Source organism: Dendronephthya gigantea, unplaced genomic scaffold (genome assembly GCF_004324835.1).
Source record: "Dendronephthya gigantea isolate DGI-Jeju-01 unplaced genomic scaffold, DenGig_1.0 000104F, whole genome shotgun sequence".
NCBI lineage: Eukaryota > Metazoa > Cnidaria > Anthozoa > Malacalcyonacea > Nephtheidae > Dendronephthya > Dendronephthya gigantea.
Genome location: NW_021163114.1, coordinates 509,936 through 522,562, shown reverse-complemented (window position 1 = coordinate 522,562; position 12,627 = coordinate 509,936). Strand labels below are relative to the sequence as shown.

General features: G+C 37.6%; 1 long non-coding RNA gene across 1 annotated transcript; it reads left to right on the top strand.

Annotated features, from left to right (window-relative positions):
- The first annotated feature begins 7,340 nt into the window (after nt 1-7,340).
- Nucleotides 7,341-10,681, top strand: LOC114534691. The gene is made up of 3 exons (XR_003688155.1): nt 7,341-7,465; nt 9,441-9,497; nt 10,564-10,681. It is a non-coding gene; the product is annotated as an uncharacterized LOC114534691 (long non-coding RNA).
- Nucleotides 10,682-12,627: the final 1,946 nt, after the last annotated feature.

Here is a 12,627-nt window from a genome sequence, read left to right as displayed (position 1 = left end):
AGTACAATTTACATCTCTACCGACGATAACCACTACAATGAAGATGACCTATTTCAATTAGAATCTTCTTCACGGTAATGATGACTGATGTGACATATAATTTCCGCCTGGTTGGGTATGATACTTTTACCATTCGACGTCTGCCGATAAATCCGTGCACCAGCAGGTAATATAAATTATTTATTCAGTGTATTTAAATACCGTCAAACGTTAAATTGATGTTTGTTTCATCCTGATTTTTGATGTGGTTTTAACTGTTAAAAAATTTGCTCGAAACGAGCGACGTTGCGTAAAATTTGACTCGCGTGAATGTGTTGTTGTTTAAAAACTCCAAGGAGAAACTTAGACAGCAGGGAAAAGTACTTAAAAATACTTTTTAAATATTTCAAAACCTTTGAAATGTGAAAGCTCGGTATCTCAAAGAGTAACTGTTTTTATTTTTCCCTCCAGACAACTTCAGTGTTTTGGTTTGTGAAACTGAAGAACGTTTGATCAAACATGTGTTGTTTCATGATCGTCAAGTGTGCAAACATTTTTGCTTCTCGAGCGGCTACAATTATTAAACCGATCGTTGAAATATTCGGGCAAACACAAAAACACAACGTGTTCCTCACTACAAAAATAATTTGATGCAGTACTCACCTTCTGATTGTGAACTACTCAAAAAATTGTACCTTACAACGGTGGATCGAACTCCTTCCCAGCTTCAATGACTCTGTACGCTATCTTGAATATTTTAAATGCAGTCGCTCGTAGAACCCCCAAGACGCAGTAGAAACACGAAAAAAGTTGTACAGATTTAGTAAAAACTTCAATCGAAGCAAAAATGACAAAAGTTTTCTTGCAATTTTCTTGTGTTTAGCACAATTCCAGTTTCGAAAAATACAATCGCCATATTGAAAAATTCTGCTATGTAATTAACTACCGTGATGCTTTGCGATTCTGCAATTGGCTCATTCAATTCGTCGAACAACAAGGTTGCGAAGCAGGAAGTCAGAGTTGATAACACCTGGTTTTTGAACAAAGTTTCAGCAGTATTTTTCAACATGGTAATGTCAAAACGTACCGCTGTTGGCTCGATAGTCTCTGGTTGTATTATCCTGGGTTTTGCTCTCATCACTGTGATCTGTGGTGCAATCTCAGCGAGAAAGTTGTCAGGCGAAAGAGCTGCCACGGCTGGTTTATGGTCGCTTTATGTAAGTATTTGACAACTAACCATTCTTCATCACGACTTTATTTAAATTCCGTCGCGCCTACAGGCAGAATTTGCAAATTTTGTTCACAAAATCAGCCCAAGATTCCTTCTAGGATAAAAATATGGCTGAGAAATAATCAGATTGCGCTCTCGGAATCGTCTTAAATATGACGATCACCCTTCGTTTAGCTGGTGAAAGGCGACACAGTTATACAGCTAATTCAATCAGGGTTGTGACCGGTTTTCCTTTCAAAAACTTAAACTCTGAGCGCACTTTTTAATCCCTTAAAATCAGAAAATTGCCTTTGCAGTATGTTTTGCATCGTGAGGCTTGTATAATTATGTCTTCGATATTTTTGCAATGCCAAATTTCCAAGTTTGACCAGAAGGATGGAAACTCTTGTAATAATATAAACATACATACGAATTTCACTCGCAAAATTTCATATCAAAACAACGAGAATTCCTCAAATAAATTATCACAAATACATTTTAGATACTCGAACAACAAATATTCCATTAAAAATATTTAAAAAAACAAATGAAAATGCACAAAAAATGTACAAAATTTTTGTCTATTTGCCGAAAAATGTCGTGGGACCATGCGGTACATAAAATTCGGTTTGAGGAACAAACCTGATTAATCCAAGAAAATAAACAAACGACGTGTGCTCGTCAAGCATCCGGGGGGGAAAGGTAAAGTTTAAGGGAAGTTGAAAAACCGGTTTAACCTTTGCTGTCTTCTTCAAATTCTAGCCCATTTGCGTTTAAAACGTTCGCATAAAAATGGTATCTATAAACTTTCAACAGGTATTTAAACAAACTTTAAATTTTTGTGTCTTCAAATTTTTTTTCAACTTGCCTTAAACTTTAACTGTACCCCCCCGGATGCTTGACAAGCACACGTCGTCTGTTTATTTTTCTGACCAAATAATTATCTGAGCTATGTGTTCTTGGTATAATTGCTTGCATGGAAAACGGATTCGTTAAATAGGGAAACTTCCCAGATAGCTTCGCATCAAATTTAGTATAACGACTGCCTAAAATAGCGCGCAGGCAAAAGCACTTCTCAAGTTTCCTATAAGACACAGTATAACCTGCTACGGAAGAAAAATGAGGAAAAAAACTCGAGAAAAATGTCGCCTATTGGAAACCGCCTAAATGATGAATTTAGGTAGATAGTTCTGTCGTGTACATCTGAATGAAGACTTCGAAAAAAGTCATTCGTTTGCGGTCTTGCTACGGATGAATTATTCACGGCACGATTGCATGAAGAATATCCATGCTTTGATGGCAACGAACAACTCTCATCAACTATAGCCGGATAAGAAAAAACCTCCTTAAAAACTGATTACATTCCAGATTCCACCATGCAGATATAGGCGTCCTAAATTTGCGGAACATTACCAGCATGTTGACAAATTGCTAAAAAATTTCTTGCGTTCAAATTATCACGCAAATTTGGGCTGCCTATGTTTCCACCGACGATAATAATGTGGCACTCGATATAGCTAAAATATTCTCGTTTTAGTACGCTGTGCCAGGAATACTCACTATGGTTGCTGGAGCCATAATAACCCTTTGCTGTTTTGCTTACTTTAAAAACTATGCAACCTTTTGTTGCACGTTATAACGATCCTTTATACTAGTTGGAAAGTGTCATGATTTTCTAAGTTAACCAATCCTAAATAATAAGTTTTTTTTCAAAACTATTCGTAACTCTCTCGTCTTTTCTTCTTTGATTGTTCAAATAAACTATATAGATTGCCTATGTTATCTAGTCATATATACTTATTTTATCTTCGAATAGTTGTGACATAGTCCTTCAACTTACAGGTGGTCTTCGTTTTCGATTTGATCTTCTTAACGATTCGGTTATTTCTTCTTGACTAGGATTAACTATGGATGACAGGCTTTGAGTTAGTGCTTCATTTTCTTGCTTTTCCTGGTTTCTTTCAGAATTCAGTAACTCTGGTGGTATGACTTTGAAATGGGACAAGTTTCGCGTCACGGTTTTGAAATCATTAGAGACTGTCACCATAGTTCCTTTCTTCTCTTTGATAACAAATGGATTTGGGTCGAATGGCGTACTCAATTTATTTTGCTTAAGTTGCTTCATCAGGACTACCATTCCAGGGTTGATCAAACTTTCTCTTGCACGTGATAAGTTGTCAGCATACAACTTCATCTTCTTGCTAATTCAATCAGGGTTGTGACCGGTTGTCTTTTCAAAACCTTAGACTCTGAGCGCACCATTTAATCCCTTAATATCAGAAAATTGCCTTTGCAATAAAAATTATGTTTTCCATCCGAAGAAAGGAAACTTAAAGAGGCAAATCAGACAATGCTAACTCGTGTTTTGTCGAATGCCACATTATATACATTTTTATACCGCTACAGTGTTGCCGTTGCCGTTTTAGATCGCCAAACTCTGTATTAAATGGTCGGGGTCCAGGGATACCTAGTCGTGTACAAGTTTGGTGACCAGACGTTATAAACGGAATGTGCACCCCTTTGAGAAACTTTCTGGTGACATTAAACGTTAAATATTTTGCCTTTAGTATGCTGTGCCAGGAACACTGACCATTGTTGCCGGTGCAACCAAAAGAGGTGTTGTGGTAAGGGAAAAATATATCGTTTCGGCTTAGTGGCAACCTGGGGCCGGTTGTATGAAATCTGGGCACCGCTATGCACAGAATTGTGATTTTTTCAACCGTTCTAAAAATGCTCGAAAAGCGATAAAATTTCTTCTTTAGAACCAACAATGATTAAAGAGATACTCGATTTAGGAATACTAAGAATTAATCAAAATTATAGCAAAAAACAGGCGATTTTAAAGCGATTAAAAAACATTATCCGGTGAATAGCGCAATCCAGCTTTCATGCAACCGACCCGAGCTCTTTACCCAGCTTAAAATAAAGGAAAATTGTGGCCACTGTTACATCATCGGTAATTGTGGCGTTTTGTATATACGCTGGGTCAGTATACGATATATACTGATCACCTTGTCAAGTTGTTTTATCAAGCTGACTGCTAAGTATTTAGTGATTTTAGACGACTGTATAAGTAATTTCACCGGCAACTTTTGCTGCAATTTTAGACACAATTTTTTTCTTTTAATAGATGTGATCAATTGAACAAGTTAGATTGTTAACATAGATAAGGGATGTTGTAAAAGAACTCCTTAAATATACTATGAGGATTTCATAACTGCTCACTCGTTTGCATCTGTCGAAAGTGGAATGTGCATGGGAGAACAAAAATTGAGAACCGCCTTTAATTAAGCGAGTTCAGGAGACCAGGCATAGTCATGACCATGTGTATAGTTAGTTGTGGTCAATATGCTGTAGTACACTTCACAATTTCAGTCAGAGACAAAATTTCTATAATAAATATAATAAGGACATTTTTTTATTAAATACTAAATGCATTTTAGATGGGCTTCGCCTTGTTCTTCAACATCATCGCAGTGATTGTTTCTTTGGGCGCTTCTGCGGCATTGACCATTTTAACCATTCTGTTAAATGAAGTCAAGGAGAAAAATATGGTCTGCGTGAACGACGGAGATATCTGCACCTGTTCATATCGTAGCGGATCTGATGAAGCAGACTCCGTATCGTGTGAGTTTTAAATCATACAATCTTAGTCCGAAACATGTAGGATGATTGTTAAAAAATCATATGTTAGTGCATGTTCGTCGTCTCATTAAATTTTGGTGACTATATAACAGACTTGAAGGCGACACATGAATCAAGAGAATTTTTTTTGTTTTGACCAATATATGTGGAAACAAGCTTTAACACTAAAACGAGGCTCCCAGACCATCTCATTTTAAGGTGGTTCTACATCTAAAACGATAACGCTGTGACTTAATTATCGTAATTAAGTGTAATTATCGAAAGAGTCTGTTGTTGATTTCAGTAAATTGTTTCTAAATAGCTTTTGTTTACTTTCCACAGGGAACATGCACTGCGAAGATTTCGATACAATTCATATCTTAATCATCGTCTGTCTTGTCTTTTTCATCATTCTGACTATCACCACCTTCACCGCGTCGATCTTTGGTTGCCTGGGTACCTGCTGTGCTCCTGCGGTGAGTATCAGAGCAGCTCAGTGGTCTTCATGCAGGGGTACTTAATTCTCAGTTGCATTTCACTGTGTTCGTGCAAAATTCTATCCAGGATACTTTTCACACTTCAGTGTTCCCCCCAGGTCACCTCGACGGTTGTAATGCGTAAAGCGTTTTGAAACCGTTTGCGTTTTTTTTTCTCGTTTTTCAAACACGTCACGGACCAAATCTGTGAACACGTGCATGGCTACAATAAAAAACTTTTCTGTAATCACTGATATCTCAATATCTTGTCCTACGCTTTGCCATATTCAGTAGCGGTGCTCTCACCAAAACTAGATTTTATACTTCTTCCACGAGCTCGTTCGGCATCTCGCAAAAGAGTAGGCTCAACTCCTTCTGGAAGACTCATTGAGACCAGGTTTGGTCTTCGTTTCTTACATCTTAGCCAACCATGTTCATATAATACCTTTGCAGGATCCAGTTGTTGTGGTCACCGCCAGCGTTCAACCCTCCGGGGGTACAGTTGTTGTTGCCAGCAATCAATCATCGTCTTTACAACATGGTTACCCTGGAGAAATGCCGCCTGCTTATGGCTACGGTCAACCCCAAGAATACGGGGAGAAGAAAGGCCTCCTTAAAAACATGGTTATTTAAATCTGTACGTTCCTATTATTTTGGTTTTCACGCGATTTCATGCGATTGCTTGTTCATCACAATCACATGCATTGGCGTTTATAGCTACCCTATATACTCGATTCGTTTTTTTCTGCGTGTTCAAGCATATATTATTTTGTATCCCACAATGTAACCGTTACTAAATATAACACTCAGGTAATGATTTGGCAATCTTTCTGTTTTTATTCCTGATCTAAAAACCATTATAATAACTTCTTTATAATATGTATCTACCACATGACATCATCATTGTCGTTAAATACTGTCAAGCGTTAAAATACCGTATGCTAGTTTGATTTCGTTGAACAGCACGCTTCGAAGCAGGAAGTTAGATTTATCACAACTAGCATTTTGCACAAAGTTTCAGCGGTATTTTTCAACATGGTAATGTCAAGACGTACCGCTGTTAGCTCGATAGTCACTGGTTGTATTATGCTGGGTTTTGCCATCATCACTGTGATCTGTGGCGCAATCACAGTCAGCAATCACAGTTGTCAGGCGAAATAACTGCCACGGACGGACTGTGGTCACTTTATGTAAGTATTTGACAACTAAACGTTCTTAGAAAATTGTCATATTGTGCTCATGGAACCTTGACGAACCTGTGTTTAGCTGGTGACAGGACAATATACTGTATAGTCGATCAATCTATAAACCGTCTAAACACAGAAGAAAACTTCTCAAAGTTTAAACCCGAAGGCCATCGTCATTAAAATTAGACTATATAGCTACGTGTACACAATTCAAGTGTTCTCATGTTCGCTTTCGTCAAAACGGTTTCGAACACTGTTAGTTTATAATAGAAGTTGAATCTATAATTTAGCATATTGAGCATATTTTTCCATGAGTCATGTGAAAAGAAAAAATGATTTTCCCTTAGTGTGAGCGGTTTAGCGCATTAATCTCCCAACGATTGTCCAAAGATTTTATAAGTATATAGGTTGCGGTCACACTAGCGCTTCTGCTTGCGGATTAGCAAAGGATTAGCGTGCTTGCTTCTGACGTCATTCCAGCATCGAGAAGTGCGTTTTTTATACTATTGACTATTACATTCATATTTTATAACCTGTTAGTTTTTGATCAGGCTGTATCTGTAGATTGTGTAGTTGGTTGATAAAGTAAAAACAATCGCCATTATTCTCGTTCTTGAATTGAGCGACACTGATCTGAATAATGAACTGAAAACTGAACCGTATGAGCCCACACACCTCACCGCTTACATTTCTGGCCAAGTGGGTGTATGACATCATCACCAATACTGTCAAGCGTTAAAAAATGCTAGTTTGAATTCGTTGAACAGCACGCTTCGAAGCAGGAAATCAGATTTATCACACCTAGTTTTTCGCACAAAGTTTGAGCAGTATTTTTCAACATGGTAATGTCAAGATGTACCGCTGTTGGCTCGATAGTCACTGGTTGTATTATGCTGGGTTTTGCTCTCATCACTGTGATCTGTGGCGCAGTCTCAGCGAGCAAGTTGTCAGGCGAAAGAGCTGCCACGGCTGGTTTGTGGTCGCTTTATGTAAGTATTTGAGAACTAACCATCAGTTCTTAATCACGACTTTGCTTAAATTCCGTCGCGCCTACAGGCAGAATTTGCAAATTTTGTTCACAAAATCAGCGCAAAATTCCTTCTAGGGTAAAAATATGGGTGAAAAATAATCAGATTGCGCTCTCGGAATCGTCTTTAATATGACGATCACCCTTCGTTTAGCTGGTGAAAGGCGACACAGTTATACAGCTAATTCAATCAGGGTTGTGACCGGTTGTCCTTTCAAAAACTTAAACTCTGAGCACACTTTTTAATCCCTTAAAATCAGAAAATTACCTTGCAGTATGTTTTGCAACGTGAGGCTTCTATATAATTATGTCATGGATATTCTTGCAAAGCCAAATTTCCAAGTGTAACAAGCCTATATAAATTAACAAAAAACCATGATCCCTTGAGCACTCAGAGTTTAACGTGTATGGTTTTGGAAGCACAACGTTAATTGAATCAGCTGTATAATATATTATCGATATATCTATAAACTATCTAAACCCGGAAGAAGACGTGTGAACGTTTAAACCCAAAGGCCATCATCATGAAAATAAGACTACATGCCAAAACGGTTTCGAAGTTGAAGCTAAATATTTAACATATTGAGCATAATTATTCTCCCATAAATCGTGTGGAGAGGGCATCAAAATCAATAAACTAAATGATTTGGCCTTATAAAGTGTGCGGTTATAACACACTAATTTTCCCGACCACGGTTCAGAGATTTTCAAGTAGCTACAGTTGATGCAATAATAATGAAATACTTACTCCGTTGAATTTCAAGTATTGTCGCGCTGAAATATTCGTATGACAAATATACGCCAATACACACACGAGAATAATGAGAATTTTTATCAGAAGCAGTTCTAAACGACCTTAAAACGTAGTGCATGTCAGGCAGCCTTTTTATTTCAGCATTTTTGTGGATTGTTTTGATGTGTTGTCTGCACAATAGCATCATAATTGTATAGTGTAATAGATAAGAAATTTATTACCTTCTATAGTGCTTCGTATAACGAGATTTTGAGTTCTTAATGTACTATTCTATAGCGGTAGTTTCAGGAACTTCATGAACATTCTTTGTAACAAACGTGCAAGCAATTTTAAGAGCTGATAAAACCCCGAACTTTATTCACGACACAGTCGGCGACTTTTACTCAATAACAATTGCTACCCCGTTGTTGCTTGCTTATAAGTAATTAGAATTCAACATCTTCATGACTAGCTGAGTGACTGATGTTTCAAAAAAATTATATTGAAAGGGCAGCGTGACAGCTCGTTTTAATAACATTGCATCACTGAATGTGATACAACGACTAAGTGGATAAAAACTCTTCTGGACGTTTCGATAAGCATAATCATAATTAAGCATCAGAGCTATGTATTCTTTGTATAATTGCTTGGAAAACCGATTCGTTAAATAGGCGAACTTCCCAGATAGCTTCGCATCAAATGTAGGATAACGACTGTCTAAAATAGGGCGCGGACAAAAACACTTCTCAAGTTTCCTATAAGACACAGTATAACCTACTACGGAAGAAAAATGAGGAAAAAAACTCGAGAAAAATGTCGCCTATTGGAAAACCGCATAAATGGTGAGTTTCTGTAGATAGTCCTGTAGTGTACATCTGAATGAAGACTTCACAGAAAGTCATTCGTTTGCGGTCTTTCTAGGGATGAATTATTCATGCCGGCACTATTGAAGAATATCCATGCTTTAATGGCAACGAACAACTCTCATCAACTATAGCCGGATAAGAAAAAACCTCCTTAGAAACTGATTACATTCCAGATTCCACCATGCATATAAAGGCGTCCTAAATTTGCGGAACATTACCAGCATGTTGACAAATAGCTGAAAAATTTCTTGCGTTCAAATTATCACGCAAATTTAGGCTGCCTATGTTTCCACCGACGATAATAATGTGGCACTCGATATAAAATATTCTCGTTTTAGTACGCTGTGCCAGGAATACTCACTATTGCCGCTGGAGCCACCAAAAAGAGCATTGTGGTAAGAGGGAAGCTTTATTCCTTTTGGTTTAGACACAGGATAACATTTGATCAGTAACATGCGTGTAGCTAAACGCCTTTAAGTATATAGGTCCACCTCTTACGAACCGTAATTAGGGACCTTAAGCATGTAGGACGGCAACACGACGACGACGCGGCTGAAATTCTCTTTTAAATAAATGCTATGGCAAAGTTGTTGTTGTATATTATTAATTGTATCGATTTAGTAAGTATAAAGCGTTAAGAACATTGTGTTTATGTTTAAAGACAATTCTAACGAGCCTCATTCGAGGTATAGGGCTCGCTGGGTCCTGAAATGCACCCGTTTAGGCAAGACGTAAAAAACCACGTTTTCCGGTTGTAAACAGAACGAAGACGACTTCTAAAACCCATCATGGTCTTTAATTATTCATTTCTTTTCAATGATCTATTGTATTGATAGCCGTCGTCGTCGCGTTCGCGTCCTACTTGCTTAAGGTCGCTATTGTGGCCAACATTGCGGACAAGCATCAGCTTATTAGCCAAAAGAAAATTCATGCATTGACGTGCCAATATATTTAGCTTAATTAGTTCAGAATTTGTCACTTAGAGAGTACGACCTCAAAAATTGAAATCCTAATGAAATATTATTGGTCGTTTCCTGAAAAGATGGCGTGCCCCAAACGTATAGTAAAATCGCAGTTTGATCATTATTAACAGTTATTCGCCGAAGGTGTACCTCATCTAAATAATTAATGCAAAATAAAGATAAGCAATGTTCTTTAGCGCAGATTTTTAATTTTAACTCCATGTACTGGTTCTACGCCTTATTTTCTCTGAAAAAATTTGCTCAGGTGATCATCGTTAACAATCCGTGTCGATTGACTAATCAGAGTCCGAAATTTTCAAAGAATTTTCAACCTCAGTATATAATTATATACCAATTATTATATCAGAGACTAACGTGGTGATTAGAAGTTATATCAGCGACTGCAGGATAAGCGACAGCAGTATAGTTTATAAATTCCGAATATTCCCGATTGAAATTATATTGACAAAGAAATGGATTTCTTATTTTTTTATTTCAGATGGGATTCGCCTTGTTCTTCAATATCATCGCAGTGATAGTTTCCATAGGCGGTTCGATAGCATTGATCATTTTTACAATTCTGTTAAACGAAGTCGTAGAGGACGAATGCACATATTTTGAGGTACATGCACTTGTAGTTATGGTGGTGAATCTGGTGAGTTTAGTACAGAACGTGTGAAATAAAAATGTGTGTTATAAAATCATACAATCAAATGCATCTATATCGTGCCTGTTTTAAAACTCCCAGAAAACAATATTGAAGGCTATATAGGACAAATTTCATGGCGAAAAAAGTCGACGGGACTGTCCCAATTGTTGATGATTTCAGAATCAAAACATTATTTTATCTTAGCATTTTTTATAGTTTCTCCTTGCTTTCTACAGGGAACATTAATTGCGATGATCTTGACACTCTTCGCAATATTATCATCGTCTGTCTTGTATTTTTCATCATTCTGACTGTCACCACCTTCACTGCATCAATCCTTGGTTGCCTGGGTACCTGCTGTGCTCCTGTTGTGAGTATCGAAGCCGTTAGGCTTTCTATTTTATAAGGCGAACGTTAAACACACATTGCCGATCTGAATTTCTTGCTTTTCTAGATACATCAGCACTAGCCTTTGCTTTCTCATATCACAGCTCAATATCACGTTTCATATATAAAGCGTTTATGAATCAACGAAATTGTTACACGCTCCAAGATAAAGAGCGTAGTTAATTAGAACACAAATTAAGTCCGTCAACCCAATCTTAAGGGGTCTCTATTCTCGCCGCTTTTTTAAGCGAATTAGGTTCGATTACAGCTAGAAGACGCGAGTACCTGTTGGATCTATCCAACGATCATAATCCTCCAATCTTCCAGCTAACCATGATGTGTACTATTTTATAGGACCCAATTATTGTTGTCGCCCCAATGCAACCTACAGGAAGTGCAGTTGTTGTTGCCAGCAACCAATCATCGTCTGTACAACATGGTTACCCTGGGGGCGCGCCGCCTGCTTATGGCTACGACCAACCCCAAGAATCCGGAGACAAGAAAGTCCTCGTTGATAGCATGGTCATTTGAATATGTTTCTATTGCCCTAAATTTCACGTGATCCCATGTAATTGTTTATTCATCACATAGACAGCTTATATTTTGTATCAGGCATATATTTTGTATCCCGCAATAAAACGTTAAAATGTAACCCTATTAACAATGTAACCGTATAACAAAAGTAATCATTTTGCAATCCTTCTTTTTTGACCCAGAAACGAATGAGCATTTTAACTTCTTAATAACATATAATTATGTATACCTTCCTCATTTGAAGATGTGATAAGCTATTCCTATCAAAGGTACCCAGTACGTATGCAGTCTATATAAATACTGAATTTATAATATACGCGTACCAATTTTGTAATATTTATCTTAAAAATCATCATTAAAAAATGTTTTGATACCGTAGTCATCTTTCAAGTTTTAAATGTACTCTCTTCATGGCCCTGCAGCGCTTCAACGACCGACAGCGAACGCCGAGGTGCCTTCTTTCGGGTGATCTCGTCATGCATGGATTTTGGCCAATCGCTCAGAGGGGTTGTGGAAATAAAAATCCATTCTGCAGTATTTAACCGATTATATATTTTATTATTCTTTTTAAAACCAATCGAAATTGTGTGATTATGTTTAAAAAGGTATAAGACTATAGCTCCGGCATAAATTTGGAACCAAAATTTATGCCAGAGCTATATTCGTCGCTCATCATCCTTACCATCAACACCTTCACGGTAGTATCAATCTTTGGCTGCCTGGGCACCTGCTATATTCCTAGGGTAAGTACCAAAGGCTATTCTAGTCACTTTCTTCCCTGAGGTGAGTGAGTGAGATGAAAAGCTGCATGTGTATATGCCATAGTAATCAAACCATGATGTATATTATCATTGTAGAAACCACTTGTTGTTGTCACCGCTGGCAGTGAAATTGTTATTGCCAGCAACCCATCATCGAAAAGGAAGCTGCTGGCTTTTGGTTATGGCCGGCCCAAAAAAATCAGGGTTAATATACGGTTAGCATCAAATGCGG